At 42.3% G+C, this 22538-nt stretch overlaps 1 protein-coding gene across 1 annotated transcript in view; it reads left to right on the forward strand.

Annotated features, from left to right (window-relative positions):
* The first annotated feature begins 9588 nt into the window (after nucleotides 1-9588).
* The window catches only part of CERS3 (ceramide synthase 3), a 105721-nt gene continuing 92771 nt past the window's right edge, over nucleotides 9589-22538 (forward strand). The window contains exons 1-2 of the mRNA XM_025919586.2: nucleotides 9589-9848; nucleotides 17514-17630. The gene's annotated coding sequence lies outside the window, so the exon portion shown is untranslated. The remainder of the gene's footprint in view (nucleotides 9849-17513; nucleotides 17631-22538) is intronic.

Below are 22538 nucleotides of genomic sequence, written 5' to 3' on the forward strand. Positions count from 1 at the left end.
CAAGTGCCCCTAGATATTTACTTATAAATGGCTAGTATTCTCTTTTGCAAATGCGCCTTGCACAGTTTAATATGATCAAGCAAACTATTGTTATTATAACCACACTTATAGTTGTCATAACTGCTATGATGTAGTATATATAGTATATAGTATGATGTAGTACGTACAATTCCATAGATGTATGAATGAATGAACATTATAAATTATTCATGGAAACATTCGGTGATGCATATTATTAGTTTTTAGTGAAACTTAATTTTTATACCTGGTTTTTTTAAAGAGGAACTAGGGGCACCTGGGTGACTCAGTCAGTTAAACATCTGACTCTTGATTTTGGCTCAGGTCACGATCTCACAGTTTGTGAGATCGAGCTCCACATCGGACTCTGTGCTGATAGCATGGAGCCTGCTTGGGATTCTCTCTCTCTCTCTCTCTCTCTCTCTCTCTGCCCCCCTCTCTCTCTTTCAAAATAAGTAAATAAACATTTAAAATAAAGAAAGAAAGAAGAACCAACATTTGGTGTTTTTTTCAGGAAAGATACAAAACATCTGCTGTGTAAGTGAATAGAAATCATCCTATCTCATTGAACACTTTGTGGCAGCACCCAGTAGTGAAACAAGTTATGTGACATCTGAATTTCTAATTCAAAACCAGTCTAATGTAAAAGAGGTCAAAAGCAGTTCTTTTTCCTGATGTGAGGTCTCAGTAGAAGGCAGTGAAGGACCCTTTGTAATCAACTTGGTATATATAGTATTGTGCTCATATCCTTTTAGTGTCTTCCAAACTGTTAGACCCCAGCATTGGCTGGGTAGCACCGCTGACCTGTGGATAGTCTCCCAAAGAGGGAGAAGAAATGGGTGCTGACATTCAGGGAATGTGGTTGCCTTTCCAACCTTAGGCAGAGCTTGAGACTGAGTAGCTAGAGAGCAGGGGCCATAGCTGCCTTGTTCATTGTGATTTTCCTGTTTCCAGGCTCAATAAATAATTGTTGAAGGAATGAAAATACTGTGGAAGGAGGAAGAGCGGCAGCAGAAGGTACCTATAGCTTAAAACATAGGGGGAAGGAGTGTTATCAGATCCTCGACTAATATTTATTGAGGGTCTCCTATGAACCTGGTAGTGTTTCCAGGCTATCTGGGCTCATAGGGTGTTTACAGCCTAGTGGAGACAAGGCACATACCTGCATGTGTATGCGTGCATACACACACACACACACTCATCCAGTTGTATGATGGAAGGATTTTGTTCTATGCTGGTAAGAATGGGGCTGCATATAAAACGGGGCTCATGGTGTGATTCAGATAAGTGTAAAGGCTCAAGTAAGAGAAAGGGTGATTCAGGTTGATTAGAGAGGCAGAATTTCCCAGAGGAAATGGAAATGGAGGTCTTGGATGAGGAGGGATTGATCACAGGTGGGATGCAAGCGAAGGTCAGAGTGAGCATAGCTACGGGCTCAGCCCAGGGACTCAAGGTACTGGAGTACAGTGGGGATGACAAGGGGATAGCCTAGGTGGGGATCCCATTTTTGAGGGGAGTTTAGGAAATCAGCTGTCATAGAAATTTAGATCGAATGTAACCAGCATAAAGATGCCCTAGATTCTGGAGGAAAGAAGTAAGTTGATAAAGGCTGTGTTTTGAGATTACTTGGTAGCAACATGCAGGAGGATGGCTCTACTTCAGGAACCAGAAAGGAAAAGGGAAACAGCCCCCAAGGATTGGGATCTCAGTACCATTCTTGGTTGTGCTGGGATGTTCTGGTCACTGTGGGTGCTTTGGTGGCAAGAAAGCAGCTGATGAAGGGAAATGTACTTGGTTTAGAACTCCATCATAAGGAATCTGGAAATGACCAGAGAGTGACTGAGGTGGTCTGATAGCCACTATCCCACAGGTGGTCAGCACTCTTAACCTCAAGCCTGGACTGCATTTCTGGTGCCCCATGGAATAATCAGTCTTTTGTTCACAAGCAGGCAGATGGGTGAGTGTCTTGTTCATGCGAATAAGTCTTAGTTGGCTGACTTCATGAAACTTAGTCTGGCTTGAAAAAAAAATCATACCCAAGAATTCACAAGCTGAAGAAATGTGCCCATTTTGGGGTGTCTAAGGCTAGCCAAGCAGATCTTCTCCTGGTTCCTTGTTGGCAGGTAGCATGTAGGGTATGGGGTAGGAGGGAGAATAGAGTAAGGGGGCAAAGATAGATGGTAGTCTCCTTGAGGTCAGGGACATTGTCTCCATCTTTGTATGTCAAGCACCTCGTATAGTATATGTGTTGAATAAGTGATGGCTGGATGGATCAGGGGCATTTTGTTTCCCATTATCACACATAACATGGTATTGACAGCCCATGTGTTTATTGAGACACTCATCTCCCTCTTATCTCCTGTTGCTTCCTACCTATTGTTGACACAACTCATATAAGTCTATTCAAAGCACATGGACTATTTACTTTGATACCCAACACGGTGCTGGATAAAGGAGAACAGCTGTTGAAGCTACCAAGCTGTACCTTCACAGACCTAGACAGTCAGGGGATTGGTTGTTTGGGGGATGAAAATTTTATTTACCCTTCTGTCTGCTTCCTAATGCCATATTATACAGTCTTAACTCCTCATCTAAAATCCGCAGCTTATGCTTGCATGCATGTAGGATATGAAATAGTAAATGTTTGAGAGTTCATCTCCTCTGTGGTCCCAATTTGTCCGATGCAGAGCCTATTGTACTCTGTACAATAGGTTTGTGAACACTTATGCTCGTCCATATGAGTGTGTGTCTGTATCAGTTTGGGCAATCATGCTATATTTTTATTCTTGAGATCCTTAGCTCCCACAAAAGATATGATGTGCCTGGCACATGGTATGAACCCAATGAAATACTTGATCAATGAGTTAATGAATAAATGTGTGTGTTCAGAGAATGGTAATGGGTGCTACTTGGAGTCTTACTCAAGATTTAATTGGAGAATCTATGTCTATGTGCATGAAATAAAGTCTATTATAAAGTAACATAGGAATAAAGCTTATAGATGAAATAAATTAGTAACAGCAATTATAATTATCATCATAGCTAACGTCAACAGAGGTCTTACTATATGCCAGGTGCTCTTCTATGGACATTACCTCATTTACTGTTTTTACAACTCTGAGGCGTTGCTGTTATTTTCCTCATTTTTCATGTGAGAAATCCAACGGACTGAGAGGTTAGGTGATTTGCCTGGAGTCACACAGCTAATAAGCATAAGATCACATAGTTAGCACAAAGTGGAAACGGGTGTAGCAACAAGAACTTTCTGGAAGAGGCAAGTTGAGATGAGGGCTGCCTGGTCACCCACAGCCACACTTGTGGCCAGGGCCATATGCAAAGACCTTCTGGCCATCTCTCAGTGAGGGCTGTGGACTGAGAGGCAGGCAGCTCACACGACAATGTATGATCTGGTGGCAGACAGCTCCATGGCCTTCCCAGAGTATGAGCCAGATGGATTCTAAAAACCCTTTGCTTTAAGTACTCAGAGTGTAACAGACCTAAGTCTTTGAGGGGAAAAATCTCCCTCTCTCCCAACAAACTCAGACTAGAACTGGCCATCTTCATGACACCCAGTACCCACCTGTAAGTTTTGAGAAAGCCCAATGAACTACCTTTGAAAAAAGCAACTGTTTATTGTGGTAGATAGGAAGAGACTCAACCATAAATAACCAAATTAAGTGTACCCACTCAGCATTGAGTGCCAAGAACTGTTCTGTCCCCAGAGGACTCAGCCATGAGCAAGTTAGACAAAAATCCCAGCACTCATGGAGCTAATATTCTGATGGGGGAGATGGGTCACAAACAAGTCAATAAGAGGTCACATGTGTTATATGATGATGAGTGTGATATGAAGAGACCTAAAGCAAGAGAGGGGAAGGAGCTTAGGGGGTGGCACTCAAGTATGAATATATGAGAACCATCAGTTCTGATGATCTCTCTTTTGTTTTCTCACTTTCTCTCAAATTATCTGCCAGGAAATCTTTTAACACTGGGCCAGGGGGAGTGTGGAACCTGGTGAGTGGGGGTAATAGAGACTCAGTTCAGATTCTATGCAGACATACCTGTATTATTGTGCTTTACTTTGTTGTGGTTCACAGGTCATGCATTTTTTACAAACTGGAACTTTGTGGCAACCTTGCGTGTAACAAGTCTATCGGCAGGCACCATTTCCCAACAGCATTTGCTCACTTGGTGTCTCTGTCACATTTTGGTAATTCTCGCAACAGTTCAAACTTTTTCATTGTAATTATATTTGTCATAGTGATCTGTGATCTTTGATATTACTCTTGTAATCATAAGACAGCGAACTTGACCAATAAATGTGTGTGTTCTGACTGCTCCCCCAACCAGATGTTCCCCCATTTCTCTCCCTCTCCTCAGGGCTTCCTGTTCCCTAAAATATAACAATATTGAAACTAGGCCAATTAATAACCCAACAATGCCTTCTAAGTGCTCAAGTACCAGGAAGAGCCATGGGTCTCTCACTTTAAATCAAAACCTAGAAATGATTAAGCTTAGTGAGGAAGGTGTGTCAAAAGCCAACATGGGCTGAAAGCTAGGCCTCTGGAGCCAGCTAGCCAAGCTGTGAACGCAAAGGGAAAGTTCTTGAAAGAAATGAAAAGTGCTACTCCAGTGAACATATGAATGATAAGAAAGTGAAACAGCCTTATTGCTGATACAGAGAAAGTAAAACTTTGTCTGGATAGAAGATCAAACCAGCCATACATTCCCTGAAGCCACAGCCTAATCCAGAGCCAGGCCCTCACTCTCTTCAATTCTGTGAAGGCTCAGAGAGAGGAGGAAGCTACAGACAGAACGTTTGATGCTGGAAGAAGTTGGTTCATGATGTTTAAGGAAGGAACCCATCTCCATAACATCAAAGTACAAAGTGAGCATCAAGTCAAGTGCTGATGTAGAAGCTGCATCAAGTTCTCTAGAAGATCTAGTTGAGACAATGAAGGTGAGTACACTAAACAATAGATTTTCAGTGTAGATGAACCAGCCTGCTCTTGGAAGAAGATGCCATCCAAGATTTTCACAGCTAGAGAGAAGTCAGTGCCTGGCATCAAAGCTTCAAAAAACAGTCCAACTCTTGTTAGGGGCTAATGCAGCTAGTGACTTTAACTTGAAGTCAGTGCCCACTTCCATTTTGAAAATCCTAGGACACTTAAGAATTAAGCTGAATCTACTCGTCCTGCCCTCAGTAAAGGGAACGACAAAGCCTGGGTGACAGCACATCTTTTTACAACATGATTTACTGACTATTTTTAAGCCTACTGTTGACACTTATGGCTTAGTAAAAAGATTCTTTTCAAAATATGACTGCTTATTGACAATGCACCTGGCTACCCAAGAGCTCTGATGGAGATGTACAGTAGGATTAATGTTGTTTTCATGCCTGCTAACCCAATATCCATTCTGCAATCAATGGATCAAGGAGTCATTTCAAGTTGCAAATCTTATTGTTTAAGAAATACATTTCATAAGGCTACAGCTGCCATAGATAGTGCTTCCTCTGCTGGACCTGGGCAAAGTCAACTGCAAACCTTCCAGAAAGGATTCATCATTACACATGCCCTCAAAAACATTGTGATTCATGGGAAGAGGTCAACATATCAACATGAACACGAGTTTGGAACAAGTTGACTCCAAACCTCATGGGTGACTTCAAGGGTTCAAGACCTCAGAGAAGGAAGGGAGGGAGAGCAAGAATCCCAAGCAGCCTCTGCACTGTCACCACAGAGCTCGACACAGGGCTTGAACCCATGAACTGTGAAATCATACCCTGAGCCAAAACTCAGTGAACACACAAATGATGCTCTTTAACACTGGGCCAGGGGGATTGTGGAACCTGGTGAGTGGGGGTAACGGATACTTCACTGACTGAGCCACCCAGGTGCCCCTGCCATCTCATGATCAAACGTAACTGGATGAAAAGCTGCCTCTTAAGGATAAGCAAAGAAAGTGGTTTCTTGAGATGGAATCTACTCCTGGTGAAGATGTTGTGAAGATTTTTGAAATGACAACAAAGGATTTAGAATATTACAAAACTTAGTTGGTCAAACAATGACAGGATTGACTCCAATTTTGAAAGAAGTTCTACTGTGAGTAAAATGCTATCAAACAGCATTGCAAGCCACAGAGAAATGTTCATGAAAGGGAGAGTCTATCGATGCAACAAACTTCACTGTCATCTCATTTTAAGAAATTGCCCCTGCTGCCCTGCCCTTTAGCAGCCACCACCCTGATCAGCCAGCAGCCATCAACATCGAGGCGAGACCCTCCACCAGCAAAAAGATTAGGACTGGTTGAAAGCTCAGATGATACTGTATTTTTAGCAAGAAAGTATTTTTGAATTAAGATATATACATTCTTTAGATATAATGCTATTGTACATTTAATATACTACAGTAGAGTATAAAGATAACTTTTACATGCACTGGGAAGGCAAAAAAATTCCTCGACCAGCTTTATTGAGATGTTCACTTTATTGCAGTGGTCTGGAAACCAAACCTATAATGTTTCTGAGGTGGGTCTGTAATCTATCGTCCATTGTGGGGATTTAGGCAAATCATCCAGGGAGCTTTTTACACCAAGAAGATGTAGTGTTCAAATTGAGTCGGTGTACGTATTGTTCTAGGCATTTGTGAAGACATCACCTTGTCCCATAGGAGGTTTTCCATGTACCTATTTAAAGAATACGCAGTTTGGTAGCATTTTGACTTAACATATCTATCAGAAAAACCTTTGCATTTGGAAAGTCTGTGAAAATGATAAGATGAAACATTATAAGGAAACAGTGTTTTTGTACCTAAAAGCCCAGAAAATTGGACTGGTTAGGTTAAGATCAATGTAGCCCAAACTGTACTCATTAAGTTTCTTGGAAGGGTTTCTCTCCTTTGAGGTAAAAGCAGGTCACTTCTATCAAACTTACATTTCCTTCTCTAGAAAATTAGGCTCAGAATTGGTTTGCAATGTAACATGCAATTTAAATATCAGAAATTGCTCCCCATCCCTTTCCTCTGTGTCTATACCCTGGGCACCCTCTGCTCCTGGCTAGCAGAACTTTGGACACAATTTCTAGTTCTGTGCTTTCCTGCTGTGGCCCAGAGTCCATTTTCCAGCGTCCTGCTTATGCTGTGTTTCTCTTGTGAGTTCCTAAGTGGCCCTCCGGACTCCTGACTAGGTTTGCCTAGGGTCCTCACTGCTCTTACCTTATCTCCCTCTCCTGTTTTACTCTTTGAAATATTCCCAGTAGGTGTTTTACACACTCACTCACTTCAGTAACAGTAACAAGTTTGCTCTGCATGTTAAAACCCATCCATTTTGCAATGCAGCCCCTGGCGGCTCCCCGTGAAACTTTGTCCACTAATATCAGGCTTAACTGCCCACGTTTAATTGGCAGAGGTGTGATGTTGACTTTCAAAAAGCAAATCATTAAGATTTAATAAACAGCATCTATTTATGAGGACTTAAAATGTACAACAGATTTAATGTCTTAACTGGCTTCTAAACTTTTCTCATAAAACGAGACAGTTAAGTGTTACCCAGGGAAGAGACACCCACACACGCATGTTACCTGATTCCTGGGGTTACATGCTTCCTGGGGTTCTCTCTCTTCTGTTAGCAGTGAATTGATACATTCATCATGAGGCACAAGGGGGAAAGGGAAAAGGAAAGGCATCACCTTCGGAGTCTTTGAAAGAACGATATTTGTATTTATTTGTCTTCCTCAGAGGAGTTGTGCAAAGACACACTGGGCTGATGTGCACGCACACAGCTCCCCCCATGTCACAACCCACAAACCATCAGAATTCCCCACTTCTATCCCTCTGGAGGTACCCCGTCGCATAGATTGTGCAACAGGTTAAGTTTTACCTTTGTCCCTGAAGGAAGAAGGGACTACACCCTGACAGTGACTCAGTACAGCATATGATGATGGGATTCTTCTGGTTATTGAAGAGGTACTGAGCTCTGCCGCTTGCAACCAGGAACCAGGCCGTCATCCATGCTAAGAAAGCTTACAGGGAAAAGGTAGCTGGTAGAGCTTTATCAGTGGGGAAGAGAGACATGATAAAGAAAAACAATTAGGAAGGTAAGCTGGGTGGCAGTTGGAGAATGATGGACTAGAAAGGGATAGTAGCCTGGGGTCAGGAAGACCAGGCAATTCTACGGAGTCGCCTGGTAAGACATGACCAGAATCTGAACCACACAACATGCCTCACTTAGTGACCACTCTGCTGGGAGCTCAGCCCTCCTGCCAGATGAGCTTTAAGATTTCTGAACCCTGTCATAGCCCAAAGAAAGTCTGGGAAGAGGGGCGCCTGGGTAGCTCAGTCAGTTGAGCATCAGACTTTGGCCCAGGTCGTGATCTCTCAGTTCGTGAGTTTGAGCCCCATGTTGGGCTCTGTGCTGACATCTCGGAGCGTGGAACCTGCTTTGGAATCTGTGTCTCCCTCTCTCTTTGTCCCTTCCCCATTGTGTGTATGCACTATCTCTTTCTCTCTCTCAAAAATAAATAAACTTAAAAACAATTAAAAAAATGAAAGTCTGGAGAGAAAAACAGGGTAGGAAGAATTCAGTGAACGAGGGTCCCGTGAAAGGGCCTTCACCAATCCTCCATCTGTGAATGGAATTTCATTAGTGAAACTTGAGAAACTGTGGAGTCTGAAACTGGCCTCCCCTCTTCTCTGCCTCTAGTTAATTTTTAATTTGCTGTCATTGATTAGCAGACAGGAGAAGAAAGGTGTCTCTCAGCAGCTGAAGTCAGCCGATGGGAAGGGCCTTGAACCAGGCCCTCAGAGTAGGCGGCCCGGCCGGAACCGCCCGGGAGGTGAGGTTTGGCTACGAGGGGGTGCAAGTACCAACTTGTGAAGCTTCCTTGCTCGTCAAAGCACCTTTAAATAATCCACGCCCAGAGTTGTTTCATCTTCAGGCAAGAGAAAGTGAAAACGGCCCCAAAAGGTCTAATATCTCAAATAAACACTGTAAATGTAGGCATACTTGCCTTTGAAATTGGAGCGCCTCAAGCAGACAGACAACGTTTGTGTCCTGCTACTAACAGGTTCGTCTTTCGTTGTCTGTGACGGCTGTTCTCTGAGGCTGACACGAATATAAACAAAGTGCATTACCTCTGACTATTCTGAAAGGAAAGGGCGGTCAGACTTTTATTTTTTGTGACGTGGTTCAAAAAAGTGATATTCCTCGCCGCCACCCCCCCCCCCCCCCCTTGCTAGGAAACAGGCAGAGAAGTAGTTGCCTTTCTGCGGATGGGTGGCATGCTGTTGGTGGTTGTGGTAGGGATTTAGTCCAAAGCTCCGCCAATATTCCCAGGCTTCTAGAAAGTGCTATAGCTGCTGTCAGACGCGCTCGGCAAGTAGAGTAGAGTTGTCAACAGTGTTTCAGGTTTCTCTCCGCCACATAAACCCCTTCCTTTTAACGCAAACAGTAAGACCACCTTGTTTAGTAGTTGGCCAATGACGGTGAGCACCAAAACCAACAACGATGAGGCAATCGTGCATTTGTCATCCCGTGTCTGACTGAGTTCCAGTCCTCTCCTCTCCCAAGTGGTGAAACAGGAAGCATCCTCCCGTCAGGAAGAAATTCAAGGTGCCATCCAGTAGCTTTGCCTCACGTCACTGATCGCCCTCAGTCGGAAATCTTGACTTGCAACTTTAGAGGGTGGGTCTCTGAAAGAATTTCAGAGCTTACACAGAGATGAGGTGTGTTGCTCTCTGATGAGAACGAAGCCGACTGGAACACTGGAAATCTGCCTCTGACTGCTCCTAACAGGCAAGGGGCATCTTTTGTGGGCTGAGATTTCAGAAAAGGTAGGCACCATTTTGCTGTTGTTGTGGCCGTTTGAGAGCTTTCAAACCACGTTGGCCTTGACTGTGTGTGTGTGTGTGTGTGTGTGTGTGTGTGTGTGTGTGTGAGTGTGTGTGTGTGTAAGAGAGAGAGAGATGATCAAAATGCTCATTTTTGGCCTGATCATTTGAATCCCATTGCTTGATGACTTTTACTTCAAAAATATTCAGTAGTGGAGAGCAAATGTTGAGTCCAGACTTCTCCTCGTGACCTGTATCACTTGCTCTCTGGCAAGTGTAAATGGATTCATTGTAGGGGTAGGAAGTGGAGTGGAATCAGGGAGTGGACTCACATGAGGCTGAGCCCTCAGTCAGTACAGCTTGGTGTATTCGGAAGGAGAAATGGAAAGGGTGACCACAGACCTCCAGGTGGCATGGCCAAGGCCATCTCAGACCATTTCGGCATGTCTTAAGTTTGGAACAAGGCAGGACTTGCTCACCTCACAGCGGCCAACTTCTCTAAACCCGCTCTATCTTGGATGAGACCCTCTCCATGCTGTGTGTGTCCAGAGGGCATTAGCCGATTAGTTATAAAACTGTCAGCCTTGGCTAGAGGAACATAATAAAATTTTCCTTTTTTCTAACTCATGTACACGTTTAGTGAGGATATTCTTTGAAACAGTGTTGTTTCCTGAAAAGCCTTATGCAGAGCAAGGGAAAGAAACCTATGGGACTCACCAGATGATGAATATTCATTTATGTGTTAATCCTCAATATCCAAGTACTTTCTCAATCACGAGTGAGGTTTCTGACTTTAAACAGCACCTTTTCCTGCCTTTTCCCGTATAAGCTTTTAAAAAAGGGGTTGCCACTTAAAAATTTCATCAGTAGAACTTGCTGAACAAAGGGGCAAATTTTTTAAAGGGGGAAAATAGATAATAATTGCATAATCTTCCCTTTAAAAGATTCCCTTCTGCCTTTTCCAAAAGCAATCAAATTAATTGACATAGTTTGGAGACAATTCTGGGTCAGTAATAACCTACATAATTCTGGGTTAGTAATAATCTACATTTATTGAGTCCTTGCTGTGCATAAATGCATTGCCCATTTAATTCAGTGAGACAGAACTCATGTTCTGAAGTTTTCCGATGAGGACATTTCAGCTTAGTGAGAGGTATAGTAGCATAGCAGAGAAGTGAGAAAGCCCAAAGTTTGTTGCACACAGAAATACATGATTGGAGCCTTCTCTGTTCCTATCCTGTTCTGTCAGCCCTTCAGAAACCTTGTCCTATAGAGGGGTTTCTGAAGCCTTGATAATATGTAAATATGCCAACCTGGTATCTGATAGCAAAAGACCAAAAGTCAGTCTATAATTTGCTTCTGTTGGGGTGAAGGCATGGTGTGGTGAACAGAACATGGGCTAGAAAGGCAGACAGATCTAGATTTGAATCCCTGCTTTCTGCTTACTATTTATGTGACCTAGGCAAGCCAGTGAAATTCTTCAAACCTCAGTTTCTTTATTTATAAGCTAATTATTATAATATCCATCCCGCAGGGTTATTTGTTATAAAGGATAGAAAGACAAGGTATGCAAAGTGCCTTCCGCATGACTGACAAATGATAGGCTTTTGATAAATAGTATTCATTTCTCCAGTTATTTGCTAATGTTTTCAGTGTGCTGGATCCTGTTCTGGGCTCAGGGGTATCAGCAGTGAGCAGACAAGACTGTGCCCTCATGGAACTGACCAGTGTTGTTTATTCTATCATAGTGTCACTGACTTTCCTTGAAAACCAGATGGTGATTATTGAGATCTTCTGTGGTGGAGCTGATCTGGCTTTGACACAGCCTATGAGGCAGAGTGGTAAACATCCTATGCAAAGAGCCCCCGAAAGCGTAGTAAAATCAGGCAAAAAGCAAGAGCATCAGATAACTCTTTTGCAAGTATCAGTTTGTTGTGCTAATCTTTGCAGAGTTAAAGGAAAGATATGTTTTTACACACTCCTTCACACACACGCACACACACACACACAGAGTTCGTTTGAGTTTTCTTAGGCCCCCAAGACATTGCCCACAGGCTGTGCATGGGAGGAGGGTCCAAGGTCTCATAAAACACAGAGTGTAGCATGGCAACCATTCATTTACCTTGGGCTCTAGGCCATCTGTACAATAGCCTTGGGCTTTCTGAGGCATCCCCAATGTGAATTTAGGGATGGAGTCCAAAGAATGAACTGGAGATAATATACCTTCAAAAAAGTGGATTTGAAGAAGAGTATTTGATTTATTTACTGGATAAAAGCCTATAGTCACGTTCACCAAATGGGCTAGTTGGCATCAAGAATGGTGCTTTGACAATCTCTCCCTACAGAGAGATAGAAGAGAGGAACAGGGGGGCTCCCTTTGGAATCAAATGCAGGTCTCCCTTCTCTTAGAAACACCTGCACACCCAATACACCAACTTTATTGGTCCTACACAGCCCAAGTTTGTTGTTTTGTTTATTTGGTGGACTCAGAATGATTGAAGAAATCTTTGTGACAGCCCTTAAGATTGCATCTTGCAGTGGGTTTTTTAGATGAAAACAGAAATCACGCTAAAAACCTAAATTAGGGCTTAGGCATAAAACCCTAAAATGGCAAGTGAGTGGAGATATTAAGAATCTTCGACCTTGTACAACACTGTAACAGCCAAAATTCTTCACAGGGCTTTCTGTTGATGGAAGACAGATGTTTGGTTATAAATAGACATTAGCAATCACTGTCTTTTAAAGACAGTCATTTTCAAATTTCATTATTATCATACCTTAAAGTCTGAGAAAGCCCACTAACAAATAGATGGTGGCTGTAGTGAGAAGGGGATTTAACTTGTGACCTTGACACAAACTTCACCTTTCCTAATTATGAGAATTTAAAATTTCTCAAGCTGTGAGTGTCTACATTCCTCGCAAATATAAAGAAATGTAAAGTCAAAGGGATTTGGTTCATTTTAATAACCATTTCCCCTCCTCCTCCTCCTCCTCCTCCTCCTCCTCCTTCTTCTTCTTCTTCTTCTTCTTCTTCTTCTTCTTCTTTTCTTCTTCTTTTTGTTTTGTTTGTTTGTTTGTTTTTGTTTTTCCCCCCATCTGGTCATTGGAAAGTCTGTGGAGACAGTTCATGCTGCATTCTTAAGGAGACTAAACTCAACAGACCCAAGGCCTATCACATAGCTGGTATTTGGTTTATAGAGGTTTCAGTTCAATGGAAATCTTCCTTTTTTTGATCTCCAAATTCTATCTTCAGGAAATAGCAAAAAAAATGGAGATATTTAATGAAAATCTCCAAATCTCTTTAAGACTGGCACACATGGGGTACCTGGGTGGCTCAGTTGGTTAAGCGTCCGACTTCGGCTCAGGTCATGATCTCGCGGTCTGTGAGTTCGAGCCCCACATTGGGCTCTGTGCTGACAGCTCGGGGCCTGGAGCCTGCTCCAGATTCTGTGTTTCCCTCTCTCTCTGCTCATGCTCTGCTCTCTGCTCATGCTCTGCCTCTCTCTGTCAAAAATAAATAAACATTACAAAAAAAATTTTTTTTAAAGATTGGCACACACACACACACCACAGTCTCTCTCTTGCACACATACATTTATGTGCAGGTGCATAATATATAAAAATAAAACCAAAGGATACATATATTGTGTGTGTGTGTGTAACCAAGGTTTATTTCTCTTTCTGTCATAGATGGTTCTTCTTCCATCTTTGTAGCTGGGCCTTCTGAAACATGTGACATGTGGTCAGTCACTAGGACTGGAGAAGGGAAAAATGAAAACAGGTCTCCAGCTTTTTAATTTTTTTTGAGGTATAACTGATATAGAACATGGTGTGAGTTTCAGGTATATGACATAATAATTCAACATTTGTATCTCTTATGAAATAACCACCAAGTATATCCCTCCTTTATCTTTTAATGGGAAAACTGTGAAATTCAGAGATAAGGCATGCATTTGAAGAGACAAAATATTACATTTGGAGAGACAAAATGTTACATTAAGGGGCTTGAAATCATTTTTATTTACTATATCCATGTTCTAAAATGAAGTACTTGGGGAAAATCGTATGCCACAATCCATTTGTTCTCTACAGAGTACTTGTATGCAAGAACAAAGTCTTTTCCTCTTATTTTGATTCCTTTGCCAGACATATTTTAGTGGATAGTCAATAAATAGTTGTTGATTAGATTGATCTTGACATAAGCCGAACATTAAAATAATCCTTTCAAAATTCAAGCAAAAATTCTGAGAGCATTTTCTTCAATAACGAAGGTTATTTAACATCATTTAATAGCTAAATTGGCTTCAATTTCTTCCCCTCAAATTTTGTTTTCTTGTTTGACATCCCATTAAAACTTGAAAACCATAAAATCTGCTGATGCTGAACAAATCTCAAATTATGCAGATTAGCAATTTTCATTTGTAATGTTCACATCATGAATTCATTATCATATTCTGCTTTGGGTCAAAGTTGCAGGGTTTTATAATGAGCTCCTCCTGTCCTATTAGCTGTAAGTGGCTTTCCCTGACTTGTTTCAAATGGAGATCTGCTTTGGTCTATAACCAATGGTATAAGAATAAAGTTTCAGAGCATTTCTAGATGACAACTATAAGATAACATCCAAGCTGAATTTTCCCAAGTAATTGGTTCACAGATTGCACTACTGTAGTAGATTTCAGACCTTTTTGGTGGGGGGGAGGGGACATCACTGATGGTAAGAAATACTTTTTAGATCTCAATTTAAATACACACACACACACACACACACACACACACACACACACACACTGACCGAAATGAAAGTTTCACAGAACAATACTGGGTACGTATTGATGTTTTCTCTTCTATTCCATCCCATTCCACTCCATAAAATTTCTGGTCATAGCTACTAACAAATTTTGTGACCTACTAGTAGTGGTTCTCAATACTGGCTGAATATAAGAATCAACTAGGGAACTTAAAAAAAAAAAAAAAAAAGAAACTAAAGCCAAAGGCACGGTAGACCAATGAAATGAACTAGAGATTCTAGACATAAGCCTCCATCTATTTGGACTCTTGATTTATGATCATGTTGATACTATACAGAAGGGATAGGCATTTGAATATACAGATGGGGGGAAAAACCTAGAATCCTGATTCTAACCTCGAAATTTATGCACATCTGAATGTTAATTTAGGTGTGGCAGGTAAAACTATAATTTCTAAATCTGCATTGTTCTGATATGATAGCCACTAGCAACTTGTTGCAATTGTGTCCCTGAAATATGACTGGTCCAGTAGAGACAGGTTATAAGTGCAAAACGCACACCAGATTTCAAAAACTTACCAGAGAGAAAAAATTCATAATGTCTCATTAATAATTTTTATACTGGTTGTATGTTGAGATGATAGTATTTGAGATATATCGTGTTAAATAAAATACATTATTACAATTAGTTTCACTTTTTTTCTTACTTCCTTAAACGTGACTAGGAGAAAACTTTCAGTTACATATTTGGCTCCAACTATTTTTCCACTGGACAACATCATTCTTGATGACGAAATAGAATATATTCATGACCTGGGGGCAGGCAGTGATTTTTTTTTTTTAAAACAAGACAAAAAAAGTACTAGCATAGTGAAAAAGATCTATATATTGGACTATCCTAAAGCGAATAGCTTCTTTCCATCAAAGCTTACTATTAAAAGAGTAAGAGACAAGCTGCAGAGGGGAAGGAGACATTTGCCATACATATAAACAATGAAGAGTCATGTCCAGAATCAGTAAACAGGTCCATTAAAAAAGGTAGACCAACACAATAGAAAATAGGGCAAGACATTTTTTTTAATGTTTATTATTTTTTTATTTTTTTTTAACGTTTATTTATTTTTGAGACAGAGAGAGACAGAGCATGAACGGGGGGGGTCAGAGAGAGGGAGACACAGAATCTGAAGCAGGCTCCAGGCTCTGAGCTGTCAGCACAGAGCCCAACACGGGGCTCGAACTCACAGACTGCGAGACCATGACCTGAGCTGAAGTTGGCCGCTTAACCGACTGAGCCACCCAGGCGCCCCTAATGTCTATTTTTGAGAGAGAGAGAGAGAGAGAGAGAGAGAGAGAGAGAGAGAGAGAGAATCCCAAACAGGCTCCATGCCATCAGCACAGAGCCCAACACGGGGTTCAAACTCACGAACCGTGAGATTATGACCTGAGCCAAAATCAAGAGTCAGATGTTTAACTAACTGAATCACCCAGGCACCCCTGGGCAAGAGATTTGAACAGGTACTTCACAAAAGAGCATATCAAGATGGCCAAGAAACATGAAACATGCTCAAAAATATGAAACAAGGTACTTCCCCTGATTAACCATTAGAGGGATGCAAATTAAAACCACAGGGACGTACCACTACACACCCACCAGAGAGGCTAAAATTTGAAAGACCGCAGAGGTGTTGGTGAGAATGTGAAGCAGCTAGAACTCTCATACACACATGTGGGAGTATATATTGGCACAACAGCTTTAGAAAACTATGTAACTATATGCCTTACAGAAATGCATATGTATGTTTACCAAAGGTATGTTGGAGAATGTTAACAAATAGTAGCATTATTTGTTACAGCCCCCAATTCAAAACAACCCACATTTCCTTCAACAGGAGAATAAAAAAATAGATTGTGATATAGTTATACCATGGAATACTAAACACCAGTGAAAATGAGTCAACCACTGTTACCTGCATTAACCTTGATGTATCTTAGTCATACATGTTGAGGGAAAGACTCTACATGCAAACGAATGCATTCAGTGGGATTCTGTTCATATAAGTTCCACTAGGCAACATTAATCCTTACTGTTAGAAGTTAGTCTAGGATAGTTGGAGAAAGTGGGGTAGTGACTGGGAAGGGACACAAATGCAGGGGCTAGGATGCTGGTAATACCCTGTTTCTTGGTCTGGCTATTGGTTCTAACACAGGTGTGTTTACTTTAGTGATTTGTAACTTTACTATCCTACACTGTGCTTTAATACATGTTTGTTAAGCAACAATAACAACAATACTGATGACAGGATGGCACCTTCAGAGATCCTGATTTATGTGGTCTAAGGGGAGAGCTTGGCTTAAAAATATTTTCCAGGTAATTCCCATAGAGAGCCAGAGTTGAGAGCCAGTGCGTTAATGGGTCACACTGGCTCCTTCAAACACCATGCGCTGATACAAACTATAATCATTAAATGAGGCTGTGCTAGGCTCATATTATCTTTACTTAACTTGCACTGACTTTGAAGACATAGTTCACATTGATAAATCTTAGAGACATAAGGAATCACAAAGTTAAATGGCTTAGAAAGCAAAGCAGGTAACAAATTAGCAGTGATTAGCAGGGCCTGGTGATTAATCTTGTGCCTCCCTTAAGGCCTGCAGGTCCTATGATTATTTCCAGATCTTCTGGTCTTTTCAAATGAAACTATAGATCTGGATTTTTATGTGAAAATTCCTAAATTTGAAATGTTGGCTCAAATTGTTTTAAAGCACTATGTAGGTCCCAAACTGATTGGGAGGTCCAATTCAGCCTATATCAAGATCTGCCACCGGTTTGTAACCCTGACTTAAAGTTTTGGAGTTAGAAGGAAACTTATGTGTATAATTGTATAGACTGTTAATTATGTTTCCCTTTTCTGCTTCTGCAGGGATGCTGTGAAAGCGAAGGCGAAACTTTTATATATATATACATATATATATATACACACGTACATACATATATAGTACGTGAATTCCTCCGCAGAAATCTCTCATTTATACTCAAGGTAATTACTGTTCACTTTATTTGTACATTTACTGTTTAATTTATTTTACATTTTGTTTTATTTTATCTCTACTGTGTTTTCTTAGCTGTGATCTTGGAAAACTACAGCTGTGACCCAAAGCTTTATTATTATGTGATATTGTTTTATGTGTTCTGGGGAGGAGAGGTGTCTGGGCAAGGCAAGTGCCGTGTTCTTCTCTATGAAATACTGTAGGTCCATATTCTGGTTTTGTTTTTTGTTTTTTTGTTTTGTTTCGTTTTGTTTTTTTTGGAAAAAAACAAGGGCCCAGGAAGGGCCCAGGGCAGGAGTGCGCGTGGAATTAGGTGGCCCTCAGCCTGGCCGTATCCCCCTTCCCAGCCCCAAAATTGTCCTGTGGGCTAGAAGCCCAGGGCATATGTGTGCAGATGCCCCAGTGTAGGTGCCCAAGTGTGAGTTCCTCGTCTCCTCCCCAACAGTCTCCTTTTGGCCATCCCTAGGCCTAAGGGTTTGTTGTGCTGTCACTTTTTTGAAGGATACACCTGGAGAAGTGTCCATGGAGGCCTTGGAAGTGGACTTAGAGGTTGTTTAGGCATGGAATTCTAGGGTCCTAGGCAGCCCTAGCAAGTCTAGAAAGGGGCTATGGTGTGTGTGGGGGCATGTAGCCTTGGGCCTATGGACTCTTCGCCCAGTGGGAGACAAGTGTGGCCAGAGGAATGCCAGAGTGGCGTCTTTTAAAATAAGGCCAGGGTGTAAGGGTGGGACTGCTCCTGGGCATAAAGCTTAGGGCCCTTTTTACACAGTTGGTGCTTAACGATATCACTAATTGATGCATGACAGAGTGACAAAGGCTGAGCGATTTCAGAATTGCCATGGACTATGTAAATGTGACTCCTCTCTACCATCACGCCCTGTAAACAGCCACCTGACAGCATGGCAAAGGTTGAAATTGCTTAGATTTCATAAGGTGACTGACAGCTGAGTAACATTCCCAACCTCATAAACTAGCAGGAAGAAAAATTTACTGAGAAACAGCTTCACTTGGCAGGGAAGAGAAGCATCTAGTGTTCTCCCCACCCTTGAATGAAAGGACTTCCCTGAGGCTCCAATAGGGATCTCTTGGTATATTTTAAGAGACTCCACACAAGTTTAGTGTCTCTCTCTCTCTTTAATATTTATATATTTTTGAGAGACAGGACAAGCAGGGGAGGGGCAGAGTGGGGGTGGGGGCACAGAGGATCTGAAGCAAGTTCTATGCTGACAGCAGAGAGCCCAATTCAGGGCTGGAACTTGTGAACCATGAGATCATGACCTGAGCCAAAGTCAGACTCTTAACCGACTGAGCCGCCCAGATGCCCCTAGAGTGGTGTCTCTTTCACTTATATTTCATACACTTCTTGCACTTGGGATCTTTGCTGTTGAATATCATGCAATCCTTTCATTCACCATCTTTCAGAGCATTGCTGTCTTTCACATCGGCCTTAAGACATCCATATTTAAACTTCACTAACATGAGTGACACAGAGGAACTCTGAATCCCCCCGTCCAGCACGTGAAGCTAGCCGCCTGCCCTGTGGGTCTTCTCTACTCCAGTTCCACCACCGTCTCTTCCCCTAGGTTCACACGTTGCCCTGCTTCACAAAATTCGGATTAGTCATCCCCAGTAGCACTTCAGCCAACTATATTTCTTGGAGAAAAAAGTCTTAGCTTAAAGAAAAAGGCCTTTAAAAAGGAAGGCTTAGGAAGCCGTAGACCTCAAATTAGGATCAATAGAGGAGTAGCTGGAAAATCACATTGGCACATGACCGACGTATGTCCCCCAGGGAAAAGGGAATTGACTGCATGCAAGATGTGGCCTTGACATAGGGAACTCTGTATATGTTAGCACAGTGTTTTCTCTTGTTTGTAGCATAGATTTGCATTAATAGACAGAAATCAGAGACTGAAATGAAAATTATGTTTTGGGGAGAAAGTTAAGGATACCCTTTTGGAAAGAATGTATGTTTGAAAAGTCTGGTGGCTCAGTAGGCTCGGGTCATTACCCGAGGTCTTGATGTCGGCTCTTGATTTTGGCTCGGGTCATTACCCCCTGGGTCATGGGATCGAGCCCCGTGTTGGGCTTTGAGCTGGGCATGGAACCTGCTTGGGATTCTGTCTCTCTTTCCCTCTGCCCCTCTCCCCCACTCACACTCTCAGTCTCTCTCTAAAAAATAAAAATAAATTTTAAAAAGTTCAAAAAAAAGTCTGGAAACCTAGGGAAATTTTTATTTTTAAATAATGTTATATTTTCATACAATATATGCAGGATGTTTTTCCCTCCAGCCACTTTTGCAGGCAAAATTGCTCTAAATTTGAAGCCATGGATTTAATCATTAATCAAAAGCTGTAAAATGAATAAATGAAATATTTTCCCTATGTTCTAGACTTTGCACATGCCCTCCCTAAGTCTCTGTCTCTGTCTCTCTTGATCTCTATTGTCTCTGTGTCTCTGTCTCTCCCACTCTGTACTTAAATTGCGCTGTGCTGATACAGTGCAGAGCCCGACCGCGGGCTCAAACTCACAAACCCTGAGATCGTGTCCTGAGCCAAAATCAGGAGCTGAACGTTTGACTGAGCCAGCCACGTGCCCCTTATTGTCCTAAATTTGTTGTGATTTCGGACTCAAAGAAGAAGGCCCTTGCGAACATGCAGTTGGGATTTTTTTCCTGCACTCCTTCACTACCTCTGGGCCCTATACTGTAAGCTTCCACACCCACCACACCTCACCCTCCTCTGAAGATTTCGAGAATCTTTGTCATCTTGTTCTTTTCCAAAGACTGCTTCATTCTGCGGGGGCAGCAGGCTGTGTGACAGGAAACCCTGCCTTTAAGTATTACGTAAGCATATGTTTTAAAACCATTAAAATCTGGGCTTGCTTCATCAGTGTGCCTTAGTAACCCCATGTCCTTCCCTAAAAGTAATTTGGCATCCTCCTCATCTGTGAGAGGAATGTTCCAGATTCTTTCTTGATCAAGATGGGGCCCCACACCCTCCTTTAGGTTTTACTCTCTTTCATAAAATGACTCCTTTGGTGACACTGCCCAAGACAGGTTCTAGTGAGGTAAGAAATCCCTCTGTCACTGAGGAACTGAGTTACCGTGTCAAGTGACACTCATCCCTCAGAAAAGCTGCCGCCTTGCCAACACTTGGTCTAGGCAGCCTTAACACTGATGAGGGTATTGCAGGAAACCAGTGAATGATGGCTGACTATTGGGCCACCTGGAAGACCATGGCGCCATTGATGAGGAAATGTAAATAGTGACAGTACTAACACCTACAGCTTATTGAGCACTTCCTGGACGACCCAAGTTACACAAAATGATTTAGACACATGACCTTATTTAATGCCGACTTAGACTGTAGAGAAGTAAAAAATATTGTGCCTATTTTGCAGATGAGGAATTCAAGGCTTAGAGGAAGTCATGCACTCTCCTAGCTCAGGTATCAGGAAAGGATGACGATGAGCATTCAGAGTCCCAAACCCCTATTCCTTGGTAAGCCAATAGGCCTAGGGTTGCCCCATGTCCTGTCCCAGAAATTCTACCACGGTGTGTCGTGGTTGGGGGGGCTGGGGTCTGGGTATCACCCTAGGGGAGTCTGATCATCGGGAAGGTCTGAACTAGATGACACTGTGTAGTATTGCCTCTGCAGGACTGTCTCCAAGTTTTCTGTTTGGCAAAGTTTGTGTCCATCATGTAGGCTTCCCTTACTGAAAGAAAGAAATGGAACTGGTTATCGTTTCCCAGCAGTGAGCAATGTGCAGGTTATGGGGAGAACGTAGTTGTGAAGGGGCAGGGGTGTCTCCTTACTCTCCCTTGGGGAATCTTCTTAAACTTAGCATTTAATCCTACTGTCTAAACCAGCCTGACGTCGGATTCTTGGCCAGACCTGGTAAGGGTTAAGATCATAAGATACCATGACTCTGTAACATGGGTCCAGCATTCTGCCGTGTTCAGGTATTTCTACATAACGAATCACTCTTAATCTGCAATAGGTCTCTGTGGAAGGCAGGACTGGCACCATGGAGCACATGGAGCAAACAAAGATTCAGAGGGACTGAGTTGCCCAAGTTCACTTAGTTTTAGGAGGCAGGGCTGGCACTCGAACCTTGGGCTTTCTGACACTAAAGCCATAGTTCTTCCTCAAGTTTTGCGACTGGTTGAAAGACAACGAGCTACTTGAGCTGGTGTGTGAAGCACTACATTCTTTTTTTTTTTTTCTTCTTTTTTAATTTTTGATTATATTCATCAGTTACGGGCCTGCAGTTTGTGGGATGGTCTTGCTGACTCTTCTGACTACATGGCGGGGAGGCTCCTGCAACAGCACCCTTCCGCGCCACCCAGGAGGGCTCTGCAGACAAGAGGCCAATCCTCTGGTCTCTCAAATGGGAGAACTGAGACAGGACCAGGGTGTCTCCTCAGGCTCTTCTGTGAGTCACCGTCAGCGAGCTTCCCAGCCCCCTTCTTGCCTACATCACTCACTTGTGCCTGTGACTAATAACAGGGTAATTTGTGGAGCAAGATGGGTAACTGACCAGGCCAGGGAAGAGAGCTTGCAAGAAAGGACTCAGTAGAGAGGAGCAAAATATTTAATAGCAGTTGGAAAGGAAATGGTGATGTGATGCTAACTGGGTTAAAATTTCTTTACATTGCAACAGCATTGCCTAGTTACCCAGCTATTCATTTACCTTTTAGACTTCGAAAGTTAACTTTAAAAGAATGGGGGGTGGAGGTGGGGAGGAATTCTACCTTTGAAGGCAGAATTATGAAAAATCCATCCTATGTAACTTTCTCATAGATTCCCTCCCAATCATCTCTCTGCCCGTTTTCTTTGAACCCTAGGATTTACATGCTTCTAAGATTTATCTATTCCGTAACTTTGCTTCACATCCTT

This window comes from Puma concolor, chromosome B3, assembly GCF_028749965.1.
Source record: "Puma concolor isolate L17-30 chromosome B3, mPumCon1.1.hap2, whole genome shotgun sequence".
Classification (NCBI taxonomy): Eukaryota; Metazoa; Chordata; class Mammalia; order Carnivora; family Felidae; genus Puma; species Puma concolor.